We start from the raw sequence: 26,465 nt of genomic DNA on the forward strand, positions 1-26,465 counted from the left end.
TGAAGGCAGGAGGAGAAGAGGATGAGATAGTTGGATGGGATCACCGACTCAATAGACATGAGTTTGAGCAAACACCAGGAGGTAGTGAAGGACAGGGAAGCCTGGCATGCTGCAGTCCATGAGGGTGCAAAGAGTCGGACACAACTTAGCGACTGAACAACAAGAACAATCTGGCGAGACTGGGAATGCAGAGTGACAAGGACCCACCCACTTGGTCTCCACCCTTCCCCACCTTTCCCAGAGGTGAGCAAAATTAATTTTAAACTGTCAGATAGGGAGGGGCCAATGTTTCTTTATGCATTGGAAGCTGGGTAACATCATTTGGGAAGTTTGTCTTTGGTACTGGAAAATGCCTTCTGCCTTGACATTGGAGAATTAACAGAACTTGAGGAAGAGTAGTGGGAGACAGAAGTGAGCTCCAGGTGTCACCCCTGACATTGAGAGAGCTCCCTCTGCACTGAAAGCTTTTACCCAGATGAGCTCAGTTCAGCTCCCACAGCTCTATGTGACAATGAAGTTTGAGATAAGCTGGTGGTCTGTGCAAAGCCACAGAGATGGCAGTGGAAGAACTGGGCCTCAAATTTAGGCAATTTGACTCCTGAGCCCATGTTTTTAATCACTGTAGGTACTGACACCCTCCCACCCCCCGACTACCCCCTCTCTGCTTCTCTTTTTTTTTTTTTTTTTCAGTTTTGGCTGTGTCATATGGGATCTTAGTTTCCTGACCAGAGATTGCACACATGCCACCTATATTGGAAGCACAGAGTCTTAACCACTGGATTACAAGGGAAGTCCTACTCTCCCTTTTTGAATGAGGGGAGTATAAAAGCTCTTGAGGTCGTCTCCTTCTAGGCTGTGCAGTATAACCTACCAGATAGGAAAGTGGGGCCTGGGTGAAGCCTACTTGGGGGTCAGTGCACATTTGACCTGATCCTCGTTTGGGCTGTAAGTGTCTGGACTTGATCACAAAAGATGAAAGGCGCCAAGGGCAGCAGGGAACACTTAGCATTTGCTGAAGATGCTAGACAAATAAAAGACTAACAGCATGGGGACAAAGGTCCCCTCCAGTTTCGGGAAAATGGGTAGGAGGGTTAAAATCTTGCTGTGGTCACTTTGATGCTCAAAGGGAAGATAACTGTCTTGAAGATGGTGGTGTAAAGTTGACTTTCTTCCCCTGCTCCTTTCTTCCTGTAAATCCTAAGAAATAAAGAGATGAGTGAGAACTAAAAACAGCAACTCCATTTTCATCACTGGGACCCACCTTCTGCAAGGCCACTGAAGGGTGTTGGGAGCATGTGATATTCCAGGAGCCCTGAATTCCGAGGTTCTTCCCAGGCAGGGCCAGTGGCTGCTGAGATAGCAGGAGTGGTAGGAGTTGCCTCCATGTCCCTTCAATGGACACAGCTGTTTTCTGAAAATCCTTCCAGTCCTGGGGGGAGGTTACTGCTTAATAACAATGAGGCCTGATCCTCCAGAAATTGATTTTATTTTTTTTAATTTAATTGTATTAAATTAATGTTATTGGAGTATAGTTGCTTTACAGTGTTGTATTAGTGTCTGCTGCTGCTGCTGCTGCTGCTAAGTTGCTTCAGTCATGTCCGACTCTGTGCGACTCCATAGATGGCAGCCCACCAGGCTCCTCTGTCCCTGGGATTCTCCAGGCAAGAATACTAGAGTGGCTTGCCATTTTCTTCTCCAATGCATGCATGCTAAGTCACTTCAGTCATATCCGAATCTGTGCGACCCTATGGACAGCAGCCCACCAGGCTCCTCTGTCCACAGGATTCTCTAGGCAAGAATACTGGAGTGGGTTGCCATGTCCTTCTCCATGTATTGTGTCTGCTGTACAGCAAAATGAATCAGACATGCATATACATATATCGCCTCCCTTTTGGACTTCCTTCCCATTCATGTCACCACAGAGCATTGAGTAGAGTCCCCTGTGCTATACAATAGGCTCTCATTAGTTTCTATTTTATATGTAGTATCAATAATGTGTATATGTCAATCCCAAGCTCCCAATTCCTCCCAGCTTCTCCTGCTTTTCCCCCTTGGTATTTTTGTTCCCTGTCTGTGTCTCTTAGGCATTGATTTTAGATGCTGAAGCTTCCTTGTCTAGTTTCCAGTGACTGCTGTAAATGGGAAGGTGGTGGGCAGAGAATAGCCAAAGGCTGTGATTTCAGTAGTCACTGGTTTTGAAGGACTGGGTCATTAAATAAGCTAAGTTGGGGTTGATGACATGTTGAGGAGGAAATCCATGTGGCCCTGGTGGGTAGGGGTGCCGGGGTCCAGCCCCGGCTGATCCAGGGTATTCGAAGCGGGGATGGCGTCGGCGAGGGTAAGGATACAATAGCTTCAATTAGATATTAATTAAAGATATAAAGAGTAATAGAAGGAGGATAGCTCAGTAGGAAAATTCAGTGGAGAAAAGAGGCTGAGTAGCTTGGTTTACGCGGGAGACCAATAAAACTTCAAGACAAGAAGTTTGCACCACTTACGTAGGCCGCAGGCGTCCTTCCGTTCTCCCGAAGGAGAGGAGACACTGAGGCCTCCCCGGTCGGATCTTAGAAGCCCAGGCATAATTAGCAAGCATGGTGGGTTCCGCGCTCCAGATGGAGACTCAGCCAGAATTTGAAAGAGAGAGCGACATGGGGAGACCAAGTTTCAGTGAACAAGGCCCGCACTTTATTTTCCAAAGTAGTTTTTATACCTAAAGTTGTGCATAGAGGATAATGGGGGAAGGGGTGGAGTCATGCAAGGACAGCAGTTCCTGGTCCTAATCGAAGCCAGGCTTTTCAAACTTATCATATACAAAAGTTCAGGTGAATTACATCATCTTCTGGCCAGGAGGCCTGTTAACATTTTAAGAAACTTATCTTTCTCTAAAGGTGATTATTCCAAAGTCAGGCACCAGCCTCCAAAAAAGCATTGGACAAAGCTGCATTCCTATAGGGCAAAGGTGAGGCGGGCTCAATCAAGAAAAGAATTAACTCAAGGGTCCAATGTTACAAACATTGAGGCTACTACTTACATTTCTATACACCCATTATATCAATCAATACACTGCCAAGGACACAGTAGGTACGGAGTATGGAGACTTAGCAGCAAACATTGGCTCAACAAGTGAAAAACCCTTCACCAATACAATTTCTAATCAATCTTTTAACTACTCAAAGGAATCTGTGTTTAGACAGTTTAGAACATCTCCTGCCTCTCACAGTTGGGAGGCTCTGAACAATCACATGTGGCTGGAAAAACCTATTCAGGCAGGCTAGAGGATTTCCAAAGGAGTTTGTAGGTTAAACACTGTCACACCCAGGAATTGTTAACTGGAGCTGTAAGCTAACTCTTTTTTTCAGAGAGAGGTAGTGGGGGACAGCCCCTCGTAAAGTCAGAGGTGTAGGTGAAAGCACAAAGCAGAAAGTAGGCAGACTCTGGTTTTGGGGGTAGATGCTCAAGAATTTCCAGGGGGACTCCTGAGGCTGGATCCCGCCTTTGCGTATGCCGAGCCTCCTTCCTCATGACCTTTGCCACGGGAGGAGTTCCTCACGCTGGCTCCTGGCAGTGACAGACTTCCAGTTGAGCTATTCCAGATCCTGAAAGATGATGCTGTGGAAAGTGCTGCACTCAGCATGCAATATGCACTCAATATGCAATATGCCGGCTCCCGGCATAGGGGGGTTTCTAATCAGCAGATTAGCACATCCTAGAGACTGATGTGAGGTCTCTAACCAAAACCCCAGGAGTTATGGAAAAGGGAGGAGGAAAGGACAAAGAAAGGTACCAAACTGTAACCCCTGTCAGGGAGGAGAGAGGGGAAGGGAGAGGAGACGCAAGAGAACAGTCATGAACTGGCAGCTACAAAGTACTGTCTCAGAGTCTGAGAAATTTTTCAAAGTAGCTCAATCTCTCAGATACTTGTATATTAATTAGATAAGGTGCTCATTTACAAGCCTTCTAGTTCCTTCTGGGGACACCTATGTTACAGTTTCTTTTGAGCTCTCACAGTCCAAAATAAGGTCAGGAAAGAGATAACAAAGGGTGTAGGTGAGGAAACAATTGCCTCTACCCTCTTAGATTCTGCAACTTGCATCTGCAAATTAAACTGAAAAACAGAGTAACCAAAGAAAAGGCCTGTGCATTTTATTTGATGCTAATGTTGACATGTACACAAGGAGTTCACAGAAAAGAAATGAAGTTCCAAAGAGGCATTTAGACTCAGAGGTTTATATACCATTATAACAAAGGGTGATAAACAGTGAAGACATGACTTGACAAAGAAAAGGTGTTTGGGCTTCTAGGAGTGGTAAACTATGAGAAGATAAATATTTGGTGGGGTGGGGTTGGGGGCTTGCTCATTGGAACAAAAGCTATGGCCAACCTAGACAGCATATTAAAAAGCAGAGACATTACTTTGCTGAGCAAGATCCGAATAGTCAAAGCTATGGTTTTTCCAGTGGTCATGTATGGATGTGAGAGTTGGACTATAAAGAAAGCTGAGTGCTGAAGAATTAATGCTTTTGAACTGTGGTGTTGGAGAAGATTTTTGAGAGTCCCTTGGACTGCAAAGAGATCCAACCAGTCCATTCTAAAGGAGATCAGTCCTGAATATTCATTGGAGGACTGATGCTGAAGCTGAAACTCCAATACTTTGGCCACCTGATGTGAAGAACTGACTCACTGGAAAGACCCTGATGCTGGGAAAGATTGAAAGCGGAAGGAGAAGGGACAACAGAGGATGAAATGGTTGGATGGCATCACTGACTCAAAAGACATGAGTTTCAGCAAGCTCTGGGAGTTGGTGGTGCACAGGGAAGCCTGGCGTGCTGCAGTCCATGGGGTCACAAAGAATTGGACACAACTGAGCGACTGAACTGAACTGAACTAAACTGAACTAGAGGAAGATAGGAGTTATTTAGTAAGCTTCTGTTTGTGCTTGACACATCCCAGAGCTATCTCTGCTCAAAAAGATTGTTCTTGGGACGTCCCTGTTGCTCCACTGCTTAAGATTCTGCCTTGCAATGCAGGGGACATGGGTTTGATCCCTGGTCTGGGAATTAAGATTACCACATGACACAGGGCAATTAAGCCTGGGTGCCACAACTTCAGAGCCCTCAAGCTGCAACAAGAGATCCCACCTGATGTAGTGAAGACCCCATGTGCTGCAGATGCTTTGCCATCTGAGCCACCAGTGAGGCACAGAAAGATATACCCATTTAAATGCAGAGTTCCAAAGAATAGCAAGAAGAGATAAGAAAGCCTTCCTCAGCAATCAATGCAAAGAAATAGAGGAAAACAATAGAATGAGAAAGACTAGAGATCTCTTCAAGAAAATTAGAGATACCAAGGGAACATTTCATGCAAAGATGGGCTCAATAAAGGACAGAAATTGCATGGACCTAACAGAAGCAGAAGATATTAAGAAGAGGTGGCAAGAATACACAGAACTGTATAGAAAAGATCTTCACTACCCAGATAATCACGATGGTGTGATCACTCACCTAGAGCCAGACATCCTGGAATGTGAAGTCAAGTGGGCTTAGGAAGCATCACTATGACAAAGCTAGTGGAGGTGATGGAATTCAATTGAGTTATTTCAAATCCTGTAAGATGATGCTATGAAAGTGCTGCACTCAATATGCCAGCAAATTTGGAAAACTCAGCAGTGGCCACAGGCCTGGAAAAGGTCAGTTTTCATTCCAATCCCAAAGAAAGGCAATGCCAAAGAATGTTCAAACTACCACACAATTGCACTCATTTCACACGCTAGTAAAGTAATGCCCAAAATTCTCCAAGCCAGGCTTCAGCAATACGTGAACCACGAACTTCCAGATGTTCAAGCTGAAAGGCAGAGGAACCAGAGATCAAATTGCCAGCATCCGCTGGATCATGGAAAAAGCAAGAGAGTTCCAGAAAAACATCTATTTTTGCTTTATTGACTATGCCAAAGCCTTTGACTGTGTGGATCACAATAAACTGTGGAAGATTCTTCAGGAGATAGGAATACCAGACCACCTGACCTGCCTCTTGAGAAACCTGCATGCAGGTCAGGAAGCAACAGTTGGAACTGGACATGGAACAAAAGACTGGTTCCAAATAGGAAAAGGAGTACGTCAAGGCTGTATATTGTCACCCTGCTTATTTAACTTATATGCAGAGTACATCATGAGAAATGCTGGGCTGGAAGAAGCACAAGCTGGAATCAAGATTGCTGGGAGAAATATCAATAACCTCAGATATGCATTTGACACCACCCTTATGGCAGAAAGTAAAGAAGAACTAAAGAGCCTCCTGATGAAAGTGAAAGAAGAGAGTGAAAAAGTTGGCTTAAAGCTCAATATTCAGAAAAATAAGATCATGGCATTCAGTCCCCACCACCTGATGCGAAGAGCTGACTCATTTGAAAAGACCCTGATGCTGGGAAAGGTTGAGCAGGAGGAGAAGGGGATGACAGAGGATGAGATGGTTGGAAGGCATCACTGATTCAATGGACATGAGTTTGAGCAAGCTCAGGGAGTTGGTGATGGACAGGGAGGCCTGATGTGCTGCGGTTCATGGGGTCGCAAAGAGTCAGACACGACTGAGCGACTGAACTGAACTGTGCTGCAGGGATCTGAGTTGACACAGTCAAATAAATACATAGATAAATTTTTTTTTAAAGGATTGTTGTCTTGGTGATGTGAGAGAGGGGCACCTTCAGTAAGGGAAAATTATGGCCTTGTTTTAGATAGATTGGGGAAGGTTAGGAAGCTTTTCTCGTGTTTGCAATTTCTCAATTTTCTTCAGCTCAAAATAATCTTTACATCAAAGTGGCACGTGTTGGGCCGGCATACTCTGATCCCCTTCTAGGAGGAATGCCCGGCAGCAGAAGTAATGTTACAGTGGGCAGAAGATCACAGTCCTGAGGTAGAAACTGATCGATACAAGAATGGTATACAGGGCAGTGTAACCATATGCTGCTGATTGTCAAAAGACTCAGTCTCTGGTCATGGAGAAGATAATACTTGAAAATCTTTAAAAATAGGGTAAATATTATTTTAAAAAATTTTCCTATGACTTTGGATCAAGGTTAACATATTGGGTTGGCCAAAAATTTCATTCAGGTTTTTTGTAACACCTACGGAAAAACCTGAACAAGTTTTTGTCCAACCTAATACAGCCAAAACAGCAAATGTGCCACCCATCCATCTGTCCATCCATCCATATGTCCATCCATTCATCCATCCTAATCAAGTATGTGCCAGGAGCCATACAATGCAGGCTAGACACTAGAGACACAGAAATGTCCATGCTCCATATACACAGAAACGCATGGTCTTGCACAGGAGAAAGACACATGCATGAATAATTCCACTGAAACTCGATTAGTGATATGATCTAGTTAGCAACCAAATATGCCAGAAGAGCTGAGTGTGGGTGTTATCCCACAGGTGTGGCAAATGGTTCTTGTCGTCACTGGGGGTACAGAGCTGGGCATGACATTCCTTCTCTTGTCTGGACGCTGGATGAAATCCTAAAGTGGCTTACTAGTTTTGTCTAAGGAAGATGGTGCTCTGTTTGTCACGGCAACTAGTGAACTGGGGCTGCTGCTGCAGCTCAGCCAGCACCTGAGTTTAAGAACTGCTGACTTAGGGGCCCTGGGAAGACTCTTACCAGCAGGTGTGTTTACAATAAAAGACAAAGTGATGTTAATTCAGTTTAGCAATAATGATTTCTTAGTGAAGAGGGGCTGAAAATTAATGTTGAAACCAAATACCACATCTGCAGTTAATTTGAGGTGTTGTGCATGTGTGTGTGTGTGTATACGTATGAACCCTCAGGCACCTAGTGTCTGGATATATAAACGTATATGCATAAACATACATTATGAAGATGTGTCTAAGCTTATGTCAACCTATTAGGAAACCAAATATAAATGTGTATCCTTGAAATAACTTTTTAAAAAGAGCATGGGTTCACTTTTCTTAAACATTTTTTTCATTAAATTTTGAAATTCGAAGAAGGAAGATTATGTATAGCTATCATTCACCAAAGGACTACTATGATCCGGATTCATTTATATTTACGACTTTCTGAAATAGGTACTGCTTATCTTACTGTAAAGACAAACAGAGCCTTAAAAGAGATTACATTTAGTACTTTGCCTACCCAATTAGTAATTACCAAAGATGCACCTTGAGCTCAGCTTATCTGATTTGGGGTTCATTCCCCTTTTTATCACATTATGCTGCTTCATCCTACTGAGGAGAAATAACTTCAACCAAAGGCTGTTAAGTCCCTAGGCCTTTACGATCCTGGTACCCAGAATGGGTAGACCTTGGAGGCCTTGCAGAACAGACCTGAATGAAGTGACACCTACAGAAGGGCTGACTTCCATGAAGCACCCTCACGTGCAGGCAGAGAAGAGCATCCACAACGTGTAAGCCACTGGTCCACCCCCAGCTTGTTGCTGAGCCAGGCGAGTGCAGCATAAAGCCAACCAGGCTAGCAGCCAAGTCTTCATGGAGTGTTGCTGTGCCAGACCCTTTGAACATGGAGTTTTAAAAATGATTTCTCTGCTCTGAGGTCCATGTATGATTTGAAGAGAAGGGCAATTTTAAGTCAAATCAAGCTTCCATGAAAATACATGCCCAAGAACCCACAGATACTTAAGGAAGAAGAAAACTTGTCTTCTGAGAAAATAGACACATAGGATGGGGTTATCTGTGTTCCAGAAGATCATTTGGCCTAGCAAGGACTTCCTATGGCATAATAACAATCTCCTCTGCTGCTGCTGCTGCTAAGTCGCTTCAGTAGTGTCCGACTCTATGCGACCCCATAGACGGCAGCCCACCAGGTTCCCCCATCCCTGGGATTCTCCAGGCAAGAACACCGGAATGGGTTGCCATTTCCTTCTCCAATGCATGAAAGTGAAAAGTGAAAGTGAAGTTGCTCAGTTGTGCCTGACTCTTAGCGACCCCAATGACTGCAGCCTACCAGGCTCCTCCATCCATGGGATTTTCCAGGCAAGAGTACTGGAGTGGGTTGCCATTGCCTTCTCCAACAATCTCCTCTCCTCTAGTAGTTTTCAAATATGATCTGGAGAGCAGACGGGCTTTCTCTGCTCTCCTGCAGGAGTCTTACCATTTGGTAATGGAAGGCTTGCACTTTGACCAAGAATGTTAGTCACTCAGTTGTGTCCGACTCTTTGTGACCCCATGGACTATAGCCCGCCAGGTTCCTCTGTCCATGAAATTCTCCAGGCAAGAATACTAAAGTGGATAGCTGTTCCCTTCTCCAGGTATCTTCCTGACCCAGGGATTGAACTGAGGTCTTTTGCCTTGCAGGTGGATTCTTTACCATCTGAGCCATTAGGAAAGCCCTTGATCAAGAGAGACCTGCTAACTCTAGCCATACAGTTTTACAAGTTCAAGGGGATTCAACAAAAAGTCAGGGAAAGAATCTGATCTTGGACCACTTGATGGTAGAGAGGTTGTTTGTTAATGATCTTCAGGAGCAGAACATGTGTCACTGGAAGGGCAGGGAGAGGAAGGTCTCACGTTTTGAGGTCAGAGGTAGGCATGAAGGATGACCAAGGAGCTTGGCCTCCATGACTGGAAATGGCCAGTCAGAGAGGAATAAAAAGAGTGCATGTCATCTAGATGAGGGTCACCCCAGACCTGCAACCTCCTGACCCCACCCCCTCCTTGTGTCCTTACAACAAAGTTCACGTGTTCCTGGAATCTCACCAAGTCATCTCAGTTACCATCCTATCCCTAGGAGAGCTCGCCTTCCTCTCTTATTATGCAGAGCTGCTACTTCACTCCTCCACAGGGGTCCTTAGCACATGTGACCTGATCTTGTATCTATTCCAGTTTGTGTCCTATCTTCTCTACTAGATTATAGAATGAGAGTCGAGGTTTTTCTTACCAAATCATTTCTTTTTTTAAAATTGGGATATAGTTGCTTTACAATGTTAGTTGTTGCTGTACAATGAAGTGGAATATATATATATATATATATCCCCTCTTGGGTCTCTCTCCCTCCCTCCTACCCCACCCCGTATCCACCTAGGTCACTACAGAGCACAGAGCTGAGCTCCCTGTGCTTACAGCAGGTTTACACATGGTGGTGCACATACATCAATCCCAATCTCCCAGGTCATCCCACCCACCCCCTAGCCCTGTGTCCACAAGTCTCTTCCCTTTGTCTGTGTCTCTATTCCTGCCCTGCAAATAGGTTCATCTGTACCATTTTTCTAGATTCCACATATATGCATTAATATATGGTATTTGTTTTTTTCTTTCTGATTTACTTCACTCTGTATGATAGACTCTAGGTCCATCCATGTCTATTCAAATTACCAATCATGTTCCTTTTCATGGCTGAGTAATATTCCACTGTGTATCTGCACCATATTTTATCCATTCATCTGTTGATGGACGTTTGGGTTGCTTTCATGTCCTGGCTATTGTAAACAGTGCTTCAATGAACACTGGGCACATGTGTTTTAGTTCTATTTTACCAACTTATTTCCCATGACACTCAACATAAAAGCTGGTTTCTGTCTTTTTATACCTAGAGCAGAACACAGCTGTGCAGTGGCATGAAAGAATCCTAGGGACTCAAAAGAGCACTTGGTGACTGAGTGAGTGATGTGCTGACCCACCGAACGTGGAGGGAACTAGCAATCCTGTTGGCTTCTGTAAAATGGGACAAGGCTCAGGCTTTGCCCCAGGTCTTCACAGAATCACTAACCCTCACATCTCCACAGCTGCAGGTTTCTCAACTGGGGAACCTATGATGACAGAGACCCTCCTGGGGAGTAGCCTCATCCGGTATTTGGGCACACAGAGGTCCAGGGCTCTAGGCTTAGCACCTCAGCACCAGGCCAGGCTTGGGGTTGGTCCCTCCTCAAACCTGAACCTCTGGTCCAGCGACTGAGTGCTCAGTCATCTGCCTCGTTCTCTGTCCTGTCCTCCAGTTTCCAAATAGATGCAGACCCTGGGCCTGAACACACTCCCCTTGAGCTGTCTTTGGACCTCCCTGGAACCTCTCTCCTGCTTCCTTGTGCTTCTCTGAACACATCTGATGAATTTATTAGCCACTGTCCCTTCCCTGTCGGTCACCTTGCCCTTGCTCAGGTACAGCTCCTAACCTAGGCACTGGATTTGGACCAAAGGGCCATACATCCTTCTCTAGAAGAGTAGCTCTTATCCTAACTCCCTGTTCTGATTCTGCACCTTCATCTGGTTGACTGGGCCAACACTTGACCCCTGGTCCCTCTCAGTGTGAGGTGGAAGGAAAATAGCATTTTGGAGACCACCTGACCAGAGCTCAAGTTTCCACCTGGGTAGACCTGGGAAGAGTTATTTGACGTCCTTGAACCTTGTATCCTCAACCGCAAGAATGTGGACTTTTAGATTTACCCAAAGGGTGATGGTGACAGTTAGATGAGATATTCTGAATTCAGAATTAAGCATAGTGCTCATCATGGAAAGGACTCAACCAAGACTCACTTCTCCGTTGCTTGCTCACCTAATTATTTTCCCCATCACCAATTATGATGGAATCAAACTCAACATTTCCTAAAACCCTCCATTTGCCTAACATATATTCTTAACTATTCCAGAATACTACCATTAGAGTGACGTTTGCATTAGATTCACAAGCAGGGGGATTATGTATAAAAGTTGAATTTTTTAACTAGAAGGGATTTTCTTATTGGCAGCATATTTTCAGTATTTAATTTCATGACTTAACTGATCATTCGGAGAAGGCAATGGCATCCCACTCCAGTACTCTTGCATGGAAAATCCCAAGGATGGAGGAGCCTGGTGGGCTGCAGTCCATGGGGTCGCTAGGAGTCGGACACGACTGAGCGACTTCACTTTCACTTTTCACTTTTCATGCATTGGAGAAGGAAATGGCAACCCACTCCAGTGTTCTTGCCTGGAGAATCCCAGGGATGGGGGAGCCTGGTGGGCTGCCGTCCATGGGGTCGCACAGAGTTGGACACGACTGAAGTGACTTAGCAGCAGTAGCAGCAACTGATCATTGCTTCCATCCCTCAACTGTGAACTTTGGGGCAGGTGATGTTCCTGGCTGAGGCATCCTTGGGTATGGGGAGGAGATAGGTAGCAGTGGGAAAGGTGGTCAGGGTTTCAGATTGGGAGGCAAGCCTAGCAGGTGGACGGATGCTCCATTTGCCTGGACTCATCCTGCCACCATGGTGTCTGGATGTGATGGGCAGAAAGAAAAGGAAGCCTCCTGAAAGATGCCAACCCTGGCAGCTGGCAAGATGAAGCCAAGGCACTGTGAAGATCCTTGGCATGCTCTCAAGGCAGGGGTGGTAGTGCCAGCATTAGGCATAAATAATAAAAGGCTAGAATCTTCCATGAGCTATAAAGAGTGAGAATCTGGAACTTTGCTCTATTTTTAATACCAATTTTCTCCCAACCTTGCTCTCCTCTCATATATAAAGATGACCTCAAGTGCAAAAATATGATTCCACTAAAGTGGAAGAGAGTCAAAGAATTTCTAGATGATTAGGCTTGGGAATTTTTTCCTGTTTCTGCTACAGTGAAATAGATATTGGCAAATAGTGAAACCTGCGGGGAATCAAACCGAGTATGGAAGAGCCTGGTCAGTTATAATTAGAAGAATTACATCATTCTCCTTTTCCCAAAGAGCAAGAGAGTGGTATTTAAAGGGCCAGTGAGACACATGCAAACAGCTTTGACTCAGCAACAGTCCAGAGCCCCCTTATAAATGACTGTACATTTTGCCAAAAAGTAATTAAAGCTCTAATGCACCTAGACCTGGTTGATATAAGGTGGTTATATGTCACCAACAAATTGCATCCATGTTTTATCTGCAGTTTTTATTGAGCCTTTATGTATTGATGACGAAGATGGTTAGTCTCTTAGGAAAAAATTAGATAAGTACATTTAAATCGCATGCATATAAAAAGACCTGTTCATTTCTCCTGGCTCTGATGAAGGCAGTAGGAATGTAATTTCCTTTTGTATAAACAGCTTGGTTGCATTCAGTTGTATTAGACAGACAGGGATTGAGCACCAACCCCACGCTGGCCTCCTGCTGACAGGGGAGGGTGGAGGACTCGGGGCTGGGCGGGGAGATGCAGGCTGTCTAGCTGAACCGTCAAGGGCATTGACTTCCAGGACAGATTGGACTTGAAACTTCTCGCAGCTCCTTTCTGACCTCATGACCTTGGTCAGACCTTAAGTAGGCATAGAACTGTCAGACCTTACACAAGACTGGGAAAAAGACACTTGGAGGGGACAAACAGAACCTTGTGTGCACCAGGACCCAGGAGAAAGGAGCAGTGACCCCACAACAGACGACCCAGACTTGCCTGGGAGTGTCCAGGAGTCTCCAGTGGAGGCGTGGGTTGGTGGTGGCCTGTTGCAGGGTTGGGAGCAGTGAGTGTAGAATTACATGCATGGAATCTCTTGAAGGAGATCGCCATTATCTTCATCACCTCCACCACAGTTTGGCCCCAGGTAAATAGTAAGGAGGGAACACAGCTCCATCCATCAACAGGAAATTGGATTAAAGATTTACTGAGCATGGCCCCACCCAACTGAAGAAGGCCGTTTCCCCCTCAGTTAGTCTTTCCCAACAGGAAGCTACCATAAGCCTCTTATCCTTCCCCATCAGAGGGCAGACAGATTGAAAACCACAATCACAGAAAACTAACCAATCTGATCACACAGACCACAGCCTTGTCTAACTCAATGAAGCTAAGCCATACCATGTGGGGCCACCCAAGACAGATGGGTCATAGTGGAGAGTTCTGACAGAATGTGGTCCACTGGAGAAGGGAATGCAAGTCCCTTCAGTATTCTTGCCTTGAGAACCCCATGAACAGTAGGCAAAGGCAAAAAGATAGGACACTGAAAGAAGAACTCCCCAGGTTGGTAGGTGCCCAATATGCTACTGGAGATCAGTGGAAAAATAACTCCAGATAGAATGAAGAAATGGAGCCAAAGCAAAAACAACACCCAGTTGTGGATGTGACAGGTTATGGAAGCAAGGTCTGATGCTGTAAAGAGCAATATTGCATAGGAACCTGGAAGGAGGTTAGGTCCATGAATCAGGGTAAATTGGAAGTGGTCAAACAGGAGATGGCAAAAGTGAATGTCAACATTCTAGGAATCAGCGAACTGAAATGGACTGGAATGGGTGAATTTAACTCAGATGACCAGTATATCTTCTACTGTGGGCAAGAATCCCTTAGAAGAAATGGAGTAGTCATCACAGTCAACAAAAGAGTCTGAAATGCAGTACTTGGATGCAGTCTCAAAAATGACAGAATGATCTCTGTTCATTTCCAAGGCAAACTATTCAATATCACGGTAATCCAAGTCTATGCCCCAACCAGTAACGCTGAAGAAGCTGAAGTTGAACAGTTCTATGAAGACCTACAAAACCTTTTAGAACTAACACCCAAAAAAGATGTCCTTTTCATTACAGGGGACTGGAATGCAAAAGTAGGAAGTCAAGAAATACCTGGAGTAACAGGCAAATTTGGCCTTGGAGTACAGAATGAAGCAGGGCAAAGGCTAATAGAGTTTTGCCAAGAGAACACACTGGTCATAGCAAACACCCTCTTCCAACAGCACAAAAGAAGACTCTACACATGGACATCACCAGATGGTCAACACCAAAATCAGACTGATTATATTCTTTGCAGCCAAAGATGGAGAAGCTCTATACAGTCAGCAAAAACAAGACTGGGAGCTGACTGTGGCTCAGATCATGAACTCCTTATTGCCAAATTCAGACTTAAATTGAAGAAAGTAAGGAAAACCACTAGACCATTCAGATATGACCTAAATCAAATCCCTTATGATTATACAGTGGAAGTGACAAATAGATTCAAGGGATTAGATCTGATAAACAAAGTTCCTGAAGAACTATGAACAGAGGTTCGTGACATTGTACAGGAAGCAGGAATCAAGACCATCCCCAAGAAAAAGAAATGCAAAAAAAACAAAAGGGCTGTCTGAGGAGGCCTTACAAATAGCTGTGAAAAGAAGAGAAGCAAAAAGCAAGGAGAAAAGGAAAGATCTACCCATTTGAATGCAGAGTTCCAAAGAATAGCAATGAGAAATAAGAAAGCCTTCCTCAGTGATAAGTGCAAAGAAATAGAGGAAAAAAATAGAATGAGAAAGACTAGAGATCTCTTCAAGAAAATTAGAGATACCAAGGGAACATTTCATGCAAAGATGGGCTCAATAAAGGACAGAAATCGCATGGACCTAACAGAAGCAGAAGATATTAAGAAGAGGTGGCAAGAATACACAGAAGAACTATACAAAAAAGATCTTCACTACCCAGATAATTACGATGGTGTGATCACTCACCTAGAGCCAGACATCCTGGAATGCGAAGTCAAGTGGGCCTTAGGAAGCATCTCTATGAACAAAACTAGTGGAGGTGATGGAATTCCAGTTGACCTATTTCAAATCCTAAAAGATGATGCTGTGAAAGTGTTGCACTCAATATGCCAGCAAATTTGGAAAACTCAGCAGTGGCCACAGGACTGGAAAAGGTCAGTATTCATCCAAAGAAAGGCAATGCCAAAAAAAAAAAAAGAAAGGCAATGCCAAAGAATGTTGAAACTACCACTCAATTGCACTCATCTCACAGGCTAGTAAAGTAGTGCTCAAAATTCTCCAAGCCAGTCTTCCGCAATATGTGAACCGTGAACTTCTAGATGTTTAAGTTGGTTTTAGAAAAGGCAGAGGAACCAGAAATCAAATTTCCATCATCAAATGGATCATTGAAAAAGCAAGAGAGTTTCAGAAAAACATCTATTTCTGCTTTATTGACTATGTCAAAGCCTGTGATTGTGTGGATCACCACAAACTGTGGAAAATTCTAAAAGAGATGGGAATACCAGAACACCTGACCTGCCTCCTGAGAAGTCTGTATACAGGTCAGGAAGCAAGAGTTAGAACTGGATACGGAACAACAGACTGGTTCCAAATTGGGAAAAGAGTATGTCAAGGCTGTATATCGTCACCCTGCTTATTTAACTTATATGCAGAGTACATCATGAGAAACGCTGGGCTGGAGGAAGCACAAGCTGGAATCAAGATTGCTGGGAGAAATACTAATAACCTCAGATATGCAGATGACACCACCCTTATGGCAGAAAGTGAAGAAGAACTAAAGAGTCTCTTGATGAAAGTGAAAAAGGAGAGTGAAAAAGTTGTCTTAAAACTAAACATTCAGAAAACTAAGATCATGGCATCTGGTCCCATCACTTCTTGGCAAATAGATGGGGAAACAGTGGAAACAGTGGCTGACTTTATTTTTCTGGGCTCTAAAATCACTGGAGATGGTGACTGCAGCCATGAAATTAAAAGGTGCTTGCTCCTTGGAAGAAAAGTTATGACCAATCTAGACAGCATATTAAAAAGCAAAGACATTACTTTGCCAACAAAGGCCCGTCTAGTCAAGGCTATGTTTTTTTTCCAGTGGTCATGTATGGATGTGAGAGTTGGACTATAAAGAAAGCTGAATGCTGAAGAATTGATGCTTTTGAACTGTGGTGTTGGAGAAGACTCTTAAGAGTCCCTTGGACTGCAAGGAGATCAGTCCTGGGTGTTCATTGGAAGGAATGATGTTGAAGCTGAAACTCCAATACTTTGGCCACCTAATGTGAAGAACTGATGCATTTGAAAAGACCCTGATGTTGGGAAAGGTTGAAGGTGGGAGAAGAAGGGGACGACAGAAGATGAGATGGTTGGATGGCATCACCGACTCAATGGACATGAGTATGAGTAGTCTCCGGGAGTTTGTGATGGACAGGGAGGCCTGGTGTGCTGCAGTCCATGGGGTCACAAGGAGTCAGACATGACTGAGCAACTGAACTGAACTGAACTGACCTGTTAACCTCTCCAAACCCATTGTATGTAGGAATTCTACTGTATACAAAGGAGTTCAATGCCAAGAACACATTCATAAGTCTAGTTCGTTTGTAAGTCCAACAAGGTTAGCCTAGGTACCCAACTAACAGGATCAGCTATATAGTACTGTGCTGTAGTAGGTTTATAATACTGTTCACAGAAATAATACACACAAAAACACACAAACAAAAATTTAAAAAGTTTTTAATCTTACAGTACAATTCCTTGAAAACTACAGTAATACAGTACAACAGCTGGCTTACAGGAGCTGGTAAGAAGGACAAGTAAGAAGAGTTCCTGATGGAGTTGGGAGAGGAGGTGGGAGACAGTGGAACTGAAGAATCAGCAGCAATAGGAGATGGAGGGCAAGCTGCCATTTCACTCACGCTTGACGCTGGTGGCACGGGTTCTGATTCCTTGCTGGATTTAATTCTATCTACCCTCCTGAATGAGATGATGTGGGGTCTGGGTAGTAGCTATTTTTTTCTCATACAGATGACTCTGGTACCACTGGATTGCTTTGTAAATGGCTGCTGCAACCTTTGTATAGCCTTCTATGTTCAAGGCCTGTGCCTCAAAAGCTAAAAGCACCCCCACAAATACAGAAAATCCCCTTCCTTCTCCGGCATCGTGAATCCCTTTAGCTCTTCAGTTATTTCTTCTTTGTCATATCTCTCTTCCTCCTTTCTCTAGGCACATTTGGATTTTTAAAAGTTTCCAACTTGAAGGTTTGTATGTAGGGGACTTACTGTATTTGCAAAGCAGGAATAAACATAATGCCTAGATTAGATCCAGCTGTTTTTTGGTTGCAATCTTTTGGATTTTCTGTATATAAAATCATGCCATCTGCAAATAGAGACAATTTTACTTCCTTTTTTCCAATTCCGATATGTTTTATTTCTTTTTCTTGCCGGATTGCTCTAATTAGGACTTCCCTATCATGTTAAAGAGGTGTGGTGAGAGTGGGCACCCTTTGTTTTGCTCCTGAACTTAGAGGAAAAGCTTTCAATCTCTCTTCATTGAGTATGATGTTAGTTGTGGGCTTGTCCCAATAATATATGACCTTTACTTTGTTGAGATAACGTAATATCTTAATATGCTGAGATAACACAATGGACACTGGGTCCGTTTTGGAGAAGGCCCCTAGGGTGAAGGTGAGTATGCAAACCGGACATTACAATATAACACAGTAAGTACTATGGTAATGCTACTCTCTGTCATAGAAGGACCACTGTGGGCTTAGGAATTAACGCTCAGTTGCCTGGACTCAGCACTGAGTTGTGTTCTAAAGGAGGAAGAAGAGAGTCAGGTGAGCAAAGCATCATAGATACAGGGGATAACGTGAGCAAGAATGAGGCGCAAAGCACCACAGGGGATGCGAGGAGATGACCAGTGGTGCTGGCCCACAGTTCCCCTGGGTGCTGGCTCACAGTTCCCTTAGGTGCTGGGAAATGGCCACAAAGAAGAGCAGTGGGAGGGGGGCAAATAGAGGGCCAGAGTGGGGCCAGGTAAGCAGGACAGAGTGACAGAGCAACAAGAACATAAGCTACTAACATTTGTCTGTCTGACACTTTGAAGGTTCAGAGGTTTTGATACAAAGTGAAGTTTCATGATAAAGACAAGAAGGAGGCTTCACATTTGCAACAATATGGATGCAACTAGGGATTTTCATACTAAGAAAGAGACAAATACCATATGATATCACTTATATGTGGAATCTAAAATATGGCACAAATGAACCTATCTATAAAACAGTAACAGACTCACAGACATAGAGAACAGATTTCTAGTCCCCAAGGAGGAGCAGGGAGGAGGAGGGAAGTGTGGGTTTAGCAGATGTAAACTATTATATATAGGATGAATAAACAACAAGGTCCTACTGTGTAGCACAAGGAACTATATTCAATATCCTGTGATAAACTGCAATGGAAAAGAATATGTACCAGAAAAAGAATGTCTGTATGTGTGTAACGAAAAAGTCGCTTTGCTATACAGCAGACATTGGCACAGTATTGTAAATCAATTATACTTCGATTAAGAAAAAAAAAAAAGAAGTAGGAGGCTTTGGTATTCTTGAATTTTTCGACACAGAGTTGTGTTTACAAGGCCTGTATGATCGTGAAATGATTCTTTAATTTACTAGAAGTTGGCAAAAATGGGGCCACAGTTGATGTCTCAACAGAGAGATGCATGGGCCAGGCAGGGACCAGGAGGTAAGAGGGAAATGCAGACAGTACCTTCTGGTCTTAGGCAAAGTGACAGGGCTGGGGGCCTGTGTTAGGTCTTCCCAGCTGGGCAGGGGAGATGCCCTGTCTTCCAAGGATTCAAAGGGAGAATGGGGTGGTGAATAATGGGGGTGGGGGTTCAGACTGTGACCTCCCCTGCATCTGTAAGTAGATGGAACATCCTTCAGGCCCAAAGACATGCTGTATGAGAGGCCATTGGGCTGCCTGCAGTGTGGGAGACCTGGGTTCGATCCCTAGGTTGGAAAGATCCCCTGGAGCAGGGCATGGCAACCCACTCCAATATTCTTGCCTGGAGGATCCATGGATAGCAGAGCCTGGTGGGCTACAGTCCATGAGGCTGCAAAGAGACTAAGCACACACTCACTGGTCTTAAGGTATCAGAAATTCTCAAAGAAGTTATATGCATACATGGGAATACTATATAATTTCTATGTAAATATGATCTGAATGGGAACATGTATATTATCATATGTGAAATGGATCGCCAGTCCAGGTTCGATGCATGAGACAGGGTACTCGGGACTGGTGCACTGGGATGACGGAGAGGGATGGGATGGGGAGGGAGGTGGGAGGGGGGTTCAGGATGGGGAACACATGTACACCTGTGGCAGACTCATGTCAATGTATGACAAAACCAATACAATATTGTAAAGTAAAGCAAAACAAAACAAAAAGTATACAAAAAAAGAATATTAAGAAGTTATATGTATATGCATTAGTAATACCTGAAATTTAAACAACTGTGACAAAGGGCTGCTGCTGCTGCATCACTCAGTCGTGTCCGACTCTGTGCAACACCATAGATGGCAGCCCACCAGGATCCCTGTCCCTGGGATTCTCCAGGCAAGAACACTGGAGTGGGTTGCCATTTCCTTCTCCAATGAATGAAAGTGAAAAGTGAAAGTGAAGTCGATCAGTTGTGTCCGACTCTTAGCGACCCCATGGACTGCAGCCCACCAGGCTACTTTGTCCATGGGATTTTCCAGGCAAGAGTACTGGAGTGGGGTGCCATTGCCTTCTCCATGACAAAGGGCAGTGTGTGCATATCTTTTGATCAGTATCAACCCACAACAGGGAAAAAGAAACATAGCTGTGGTAGGCAGCCTTGAAAAATGATCTCCAATGAGCCCTACCTCCTGGAAATCACACTTTTGTATAATCTTATCCCCAAGAGTGTGGGTTGTACCTAGTGGCTTCCTTTAATGTGTGGGATATGGGAAAACTGAGATGTCAATCCTGAAGCCAGGCTATACAAGAATGTGACTCCCCTCTCCCTCTGTCTCTGAAGTCAGCTACCATGTTGAGATGCCCCTGTGGCAAAGAATGCAGGGTGGCCTCCTGCCATCACCAGTGGTAAACTGAAGTCCTCAAGCCAACAGCCCATTAGTAACTGTTCTGGTCAGGTCACTAGATGACGTCAGCCCCATCTGATGCCTTGGCTGCAGCCTGTAAGAGACCTTGAGCTGGAGGACCCAGCCAAGTCACACCTGGACGCCTGACTCACAGAAATGGTGAGATTAAAATGTATTATTGGGACTTCCCTGCTGGTCCACTGGTTAAGAATCTGCCTTGTAATGCAGGGGTCCTAGGTTTGATCCCCAGTCAGGGAAGTAAGATCCCACATGCTGCAGAACAACTAAGCTTGAGCCACAGCTACTGAGCCTGTGTGCTCTAGAGCCTGCAATGAGAAATCGCTAATGATGCAATAAAGATCCTGCATGCAGCCAAATAAATAATTTTAAAAACCACAAGTGCCTGGAATAAATCTTTAAAAATAAATAAATAAAAACCAAACTAAGTTACTATTATAAGCTGTTAAGTTTGGAGGCAATTTGTTATGTAGCATAGATAACTAATTCAGGGACTAACATTGATTGAGTATTATCATATTAATGCATACTTTATTTTGTTCCTTAACTTCTAAGAGGGCTGCATGTTTAAGAACATGTAATATTAAAGAAACTTGCCAAAGATTCCTCAGCCAGAAAGTAGCAAACAAAGATTCCAACCAGGACTGATTGGCTCCCAATGTGTATGCCAAGTCAAAAGTAAAGCATTCTCTCAAATGAAAGGTTGTCTGGAGGAATCAAGAACCTCTTAGACATGAGTCTAAGGCCTGCCTGCCCCCAAGTATCTCTCCTACTTCTTATTTTTGAAAAGCATTACTTTCCCCTTTCTCTTTCATTTTTAATTATTTTTTACTGCTCTGGGCCTTCATTGCTGCAAGTGGGCTTTCCTCGTTGCAGCGAGCTTTCTCTAGTTGCATAGTTGTGGCTACTCTCTAGTTGTGGTGCTTGAGCATTAAGGTGGCTTCTCTTATTGCAGAGCACAGGCTCTAGAGCACATGAGCTCAGTAGTTGTGGCACACGCTTAGTTGCCCCGCTGCATGTGGAATCTTCCCTGACCAGGGATTGAACCAATGTCCCCTGCCTTGGCAAGGAGATACTTTACCCCTGATGGTAAAGTCCCACTCCTGCTTCTTTTTCATTCTATCAATCCCATGAGCCACTTTGAGTTAAAGTCTTACCCCCAAAACAGGTACCATAGAGACTGTGGAACTTGATTCCAGGCAAATTTCATCACCTCATTTTCACCTTGGTAGAATACGGTAAACAGTGAAGCTCTGAACAGAGAAAGGGCAAGAAAACAGCCCATACCATGTGGGATGCTGGTTCAGAGGGAGGCATATGGGGGAGGTGACAGGGTAAGGTAAGAGGCCCCTTATGTGGGCCAGAGCTGTTTTGAAAGTACTGGGGACAAGGGTAGAGTGGGTGGTGAGGCTGGTTTCTTGCCCAGAGAAATAAGAAGGTAGGTGAAAGGGATCACGGATAAAGACAATCTCTAACATGATTTAACCTCTGGCTGGCACTCTGAAAACAGTAAGTTTGGGAAGTTTTCTCAAATTGAGTAGGAATCAAGCACAGGCTCTAAGTGTGGAAAGGGACCCTGGCTGCATCCAATCAAAAGGGATTTTCATTTCCTTGCATTCTGCTCCAGCATTGCGCTTAACTCACCAGGGGAAATGAAGCAGGTGCAACACAGATGCAGGCTGGTTATCCAAATGCTAGGATGCTGTTGAGGGCGCCAGACTCTGAGAGGCTTCGAGCTGGAAAAGACCCACCGGTTAACTTAGTCTACGTTGTTACAGGAATTGTCTCTGAAACAGCAGTCCCCAAACTTTCTGGCACTAGGTACTAGTTTCATGGAAGACAATCTTTCCAGGGACCGGGATGGCGGGGGTGGTTTGGGGATGATTCTCATAAGGAGCATACAACCTGGATCCCTCACTTGTGCAGTTCACAGTAGGGTTCATGCTCCTGTGAGGACTTACTGCTACCATTGATCTGACAGGAGGCAGAGCTCAGGCGGTAAAGTGAGTGATGGAAAGCAGCTGTAAATACAGATGACGCTTCACTCACTTGCCAGCCACTCAGCTCCTGCCGTGCAGTTCAGTTCAATCGCTCAGTCACGTCCGACTCTTTGCGATCCCATGGACTGCAGCACACCAGGCCTCCCTGTCCATCACCAATTCCTGGAGCTTACCCAAACTCACGTCCATTGAGTTGGTGATGCCACCCAACCATCTCATCCTCTGTCATCCCCTTCTCTCACCTTCAATCTTTCCCAGCATCAGGGTCTTTTCAAATGAGTCAGGTCTTTGCATCAGGTGGCCAAAGTATTGGAATTTCAGCTTCAGCATCAGTCCTTCCAATGAACACCCAGGACTAATCTCTTTAGGATGGAGGGGTTGGATTTCCTTGCAGTCCAGGGGACTCTCAAGAGTCCTCTCCAACACTACAGTTCGAAAGCATCAATTCTTCAGCGCTCAGCTTTCTTTATAGTCCAACTCTCACATCCATACATGACTACTGAAGAAACCATAGCTTTGACTAGATGGACCTTTGCTGGCAAAGTAATGTCTCTTTTTAATATGCTGTAGATTGGTCATAACTTTCCTTCCAAGGAGCAAACATTATTTAGTTTCATGGCTGCTGTGCAACCTACTTCCTAATCCCCCTGAGGCTGGGGACTCCTGTTCTAGAAGACATTCAGTTCTAACCTGAAACTTTTCAATAAAGGCAGCTCACAAAGTCTTTCTGTGTTTTGATATTATACAATTTTTTCAAGCACAGAGATACACAACAACAATACTAGAGATAATTAAAAGTATGTATTCACTATCTGCCTTTGTTAAACTGCACTATTTTTCCATATTTCCTTCAGATCAAAAAAATAATTCACACAAAGCCAAAACTCCCTTTGTAATTGCTCTAAAGCCATTCTTCATCCTACTCCCTGAGGTAATCTTCTGAAAGTTGGTGTAATCATTCCCAAACACATTTTTCTACTTTACCATATATACATGTATACATGCACAATATATCATTTATTTTTGCATAATTTTAAAGTTTATGTGGCGAACACCACATTGTATATAACCTTTAAAAAAATGGTCTTGATAATTTGTGTTGAGATTTGTCCACATTGGTACATAATTTATTCAGTTTATTTTTTTAAATTATTTATCTTTTATTGTTTTATTATGCTTCACAGATACTGCATTGTTTTTGCTTGTTTACATTTATGTTTTTACTTTTTAACATTCTTTTATTTATTTTGGGGGCTGCATCAGGTCTTTGCTGCAGCACACAGGCTCTCTAATTGTGGGGTGCATGCTCTGGAGCACACAGGCTCAGCAGTTGTGGCACTCAGGCTTAGTTTCAATGTGGCCTCAGGGATCTTAGTTCCCCAACCAGGGATTGAACCATGTCCCCTACATTGCAAGGCAGATTTCTTAACCACTGGACCACCAGAGAAGTCCCGTAGTTCATTCATTTTATGAGCTATTCATTCCCCATTCTGTGACTATTCTACATTTTTTAAACAAATTGTGTCAATAAATATATAGGCTCTAAATTTTTCTGTATTTTTTGGTTATTTTTTATTTCTGCTATTACACACAATTCTAAATTAATATTCTACTTGTCTCCTTATACACATAGGTAAGAGTTTCTCTGTGGACAGGTAGCATTGCCAAGCTGTAGGATATCCACATTTTTAGATTATTTTTAATATGTATTACCATAGTGCTTTCCAAAGTTGTACCATTTACACTCCTACTTTCAGTGTCTGAGCGTTCCTTTCACACTCTATCCCTCCACCTCTTCTTTGCATTGAGTGGTTTCCTGATGCAACATCCACGGAGGTTGCTCCCCTCTGGCTACTCCCTGGTTGGCCAAGGCCCTTTGTAACTATGGTGCTCAGGACTGAACAAGATACACTTGGTGATGACTCTATCCATACACAACTTTGCAGGACTCTCACCTCCCTTAAGCTTGTTAGTGGATTTCTTCTAAGGATCTGGTAGTTCATGCTGAGCACCCACCTCCTCTGTGGCTGATATTGTCCATCCTCTTACAGTCCTTGGAAGCACCAGTGACCTGGAGACTAACAATAGTTTTATTAATCTATGCCATGAATTCCTAACCTTCGTTGGAATTGAGACTTTTGAAAGTTGTAGACAAACACACACACACACACACACACACACACTCAATCTGACACACAATTCCAGAAGGCTAATTGGCCACCATAGCAAATTTATGCACCTTGAGTCAACCCTGCACTGCTGTGTGGAGGAATTAAAAAAAAAAAAAAGATTTAGAGAGCAGTTTGCCTACTGAGATATGTTTAACTTTTAGACTATTGAAAAAATGCCTCAATGCCCAAAAGAATTGTAGACATTTTAAGGAAACTTAATATGCAAAAAGCAAGAGTGTTCCAGAAAAACACCTACTTCTGCTTTATTGACTATGCCAAAGGCTTTGACTGTGTGGATCACAACAAACTGTGGAAAATTCTTCACTAGATGAGACTACCAGACCACCTGACCTACCTCTTGAGAAATCTGTATTCAGGTCAAGAAGCAACAGTTAGAACTGGACATAGAACAACAGACTGGTTACAATTTGGGAAAGGAGTATGTCAATGTTGTAAATTGTCACCCTGCTTATTTAACTTATATTCAGAGTACATCATGTGAAATGCCAGGCTGGATGAAGCACAAGCTAGAATCAAGATTACTGGGAGAAATATCAATAACCTCAGATATGCAGGTGACACCACCCTCATGGTAGAAAGCAAAGAACTAAAGAGCCTCTTGAGGAAAGTGAAAGAGGAGAGTGAAAATGTTGGCTTAAAACCCAACATTCAGAAAACTAAGATCATGGCATCTGGTCCCATCACTTCATGGCAAATAGATGAAACCATGGAAACAGTGAGAAACTTTATTTTGGGGGGCTCCAAAATCATTGCTGATGGTGAGTGCAGCCATGAAATTAAAAGATGCTTACTCCTTGGAAGGAAAGTTATGAGTAACCTAGAGAGCATATTCAAAAGCAGAGACATTACTTTGCCATCAAAGGTCCATCTAGTCAAAGCTATGGTTTCTTTAGTAGTCATATATGGATGTGAGAGTTAGACTATAAAAAAAGCTGAGCACTGAAGAATGAGGCTTTTGACCTGTAGTGTTGGAGAAGACTCTTGAGAGTCCGTTGGACTGCAAGGAGATCCAACCCCTCCATCCTAAAGGAGATCAGTCCTGGGTGTTCATTGGAAGGACTGATGCTGAAGCTGAAACTCCAATACTTTGGCCACCTGATGTGACAAACTGACTCACTGGGAAAGACCCTGATGCTGGGGAAGACTGAGGGCAGGAGGAGAAGGGGACAACAGAGGATGAGATGGTTGGATGGCATCACCTACTTGATGGACATGAGTTTGACCAAGCTCCGGGAGTTGGTGAAGGACAGGGAAGCCTGGCATGCTGTAGTCCATGGGGTCACAAAGAGTTGGACCCGACTGAGTGACTGAATATGTTTTTAGGAATAATTTTTTCTTGGCTGCTCTGGGTCTCCCTTGCAGTGCATAGGGTCTTTGCTGAAGTGCTGGGTCTTCTCTAGTTGTGGCGCTGACTCAGAGTTAGCAGCATGTGGGCTTCATTGCCTCACAGCATATGGGATCTTAGTTGCCCTACCAGGGATCAAACCCACATCCTCTGCATTGAAAGGTAGATTTTCAACCACTGGACCACAAGGGAAGTCACAGGGTTAATGTTTTAAAATCAAATTTCAACTATATTCCTTGATGCAGCAAGGTAGAATGGAAAGAGTTTAGACTCAGGAGTCCAAACAGCCAGTTAAATATGACACTTCTTGGTTGGGTGAGACACATAACCTCTACTAGCCTCAGTTTCCTCACCTGTCAAGTGTATTCATATCTCAAAGTGTTCTTATGA

General features: G+C 43.9%; 1 long non-coding RNA gene across 1 annotated transcript in view; it reads right to left on the reverse strand.

Moving 5' to 3' along the window:
• Nucleotides 1-711: 711 nt before the first annotated feature.
• The window catches only part of LOC129634073 (uncharacterized), an 88,628-nt gene continuing 62,874 nt past the window's right edge, over nt 712-26,465 (reverse strand). Inside the window, exons 2-3 of the long non-coding RNA XR_008705402.1 lie at nt 22,183-22,274; nt 712-1,197 (exon numbers count right to left, since the gene is read on the reverse strand). This is a non-coding gene — a long non-coding RNA (uncharacterized LOC129634073). The remainder of the gene's footprint in view (nt 1,198-22,182; nt 22,275-26,465) is intronic.

This window comes from Bubalus kerabau, chromosome 19 (genome assembly GCF_029407905.1).
Source record: "Bubalus kerabau isolate K-KA32 ecotype Philippines breed swamp buffalo chromosome 19, PCC_UOA_SB_1v2, whole genome shotgun sequence".
NCBI classification, from domain to species: Eukaryota; Metazoa; Chordata; class Mammalia; order Artiodactyla; family Bovidae; genus Bubalus; species Bubalus kerabau.